This window comes from Propithecus coquereli, unplaced genomic scaffold (assembly GCF_000956105.1).
Source record: "Propithecus coquereli isolate 6110/MARCELLA unplaced genomic scaffold, Pcoq_1.0 Scaffold41, whole genome shotgun sequence".
In the NCBI taxonomy this organism is placed as follows: Eukaryota; Metazoa; Chordata; class Mammalia; order Primates; family Indriidae; genus Propithecus; species Propithecus coquereli.
The window spans coordinates 8,162,327-8,164,007 of record NW_012149841.1 but is presented as its reverse complement, the minus strand read 5'-3'; the positions used below and the strand labels follow the sequence as shown (position 1 = coordinate 8,164,007).

Here is a 1,681-nt window from a genome sequence, read left to right as displayed (position 1 = left end):
AAAAAAAAAAAAAAGAGTAGAACTTAAAGAAAATAAACAAGAAGTTTGCAAATTAACAGACATATCCCTGAACACAAACACAGTATTAGTTGCAGCTTTGGAATGGAGGTGGATTTTCCAGGGAGGAATAGCATTGTACTCAAAATGGTAAAACTTGCATTTGTAACAGATTAGCTGAGATCTGTCATCATTTAAAATATGCATAGAATATTCTATGGGTATTGAAGGCCAAGCCATGGAAACATACATAAAATAATTAAGATTCATCTCAAGTTGACTACGTTGAAAACAGGGGCCATATTCTCTTATGTATTCATAGTAAGTAGATCACCAGGAGTAGAAATTAACTTCAGGGACTTCCAAAGTATTTAAGGAACTCAGTGGGAGGATGGTAGGTTATCTAGCTGCAATGGCAAGACTTCCCTGTTGAAGAGTAAATTCTAGAGCAGGGTCATCATGATCTTAGAAATATTGACCATCTATTCGTACCTGTAAAGAAATCTTCAGACTTGCATAGTCAAAACCTTCTAAATTATTCATTTAATAACTACTGAGAGAAGGCCACTGACATGTAAGTTTCCATTTGAGGTATATAGTGGCTATAACACTTGCACTGGAGAAATTATGATCTAGAAGGGAACTTAAGGCACATATGTCAATGACTATAGTACAGTTGTAGTACAGTATAGTTACAAGAGACAGAAATAGTTAAGAGCAGTAGATACAAAATGCTAGGCAATTTCCACCAAGGAGAATTCAGTTCTACTTGGAGTCAGATGACATGATAGAACTAGCTCTTAAAAGATAAGAAAGAATATACAATAGTGTCTGTTATCATTGTATTTTTATTTCTTGTAATATTCTGATTAAACTGTAACTCTAAATCCTAAAAATTAGGTAGGGAAAATATGTTTAAAATGTTCTTGAAAAGTTGTCTTCATTTAATCCTACTGCCAGTGAACCTAATCCTTCCGGGTTAGTGCATGAGAGGGCTTTTCCCCAGCCTTCTTCACATTTTTCCAGAGTTTCTCTGAGTGGCAAATCCAGAAGCTAACCTTCCTACACACACATGGGGCTCGCTCTCAAATCCACAGCTCTGGCTCAGACTTCTCTGCTGGCCAGTATGTCCTCTTCACAGCAGGATCTCCACCTACTGTTCCACAAGCACCTCAAAGTCACAGTTCCTCTTTATTTAACTCTGCTATATTCCAGTCCGAAAAACTAATATAATGAGTCAAAAAACTGTTAGTTTCTTTATTGACCACTTGGTTGTAGTCTACTTTGAAATGTTTTTCAAGTGTGTTGCTATTTTTTCTACAATCTGTTAGCTCTCTCATAGCCTTTATACGTACTCTGTTTAGGTGGGGTGCAGCGGCTCGCACCTGCAATCTCAGCACTTAGAGAGCCTGAGGCCAGAGCATCACTTGAGGACAGCAGTCTGAGACCAGACTGGGCAATGTAGCAAAAACCCTGTCTCTACAAAAAAAATTTAAAAATTAGTTGGGAGGGCTAGGCGCGTTGGCTCAAGCCTGCGATCCTAGCACTCTGGGAGACTGAGGCAGGAGCATTGCTTGAGCTCAGGAGTTTGAGATGAGCCTGAGCAAGGGCTAGACCCCATCTCTACTAAAAATAGAAAAAAAATTAGTCATACGTTGTGGTGTGCACCTATGATCCCAGCTAC

The 1,681-nt window shown here is 38.8% G+C and overlaps 1 protein-coding gene across 1 annotated transcript in view; it reads right to left on the bottom strand.

The window, feature by feature from the left end:
* NBAS (neuroblastoma amplified sequence) overlaps window positions 1-1,681 on the bottom strand; it is a 487,556-nt gene that overhangs the window by 274,417 nt on the left and 211,458 nt on the right. The window lies entirely within an intron of this gene.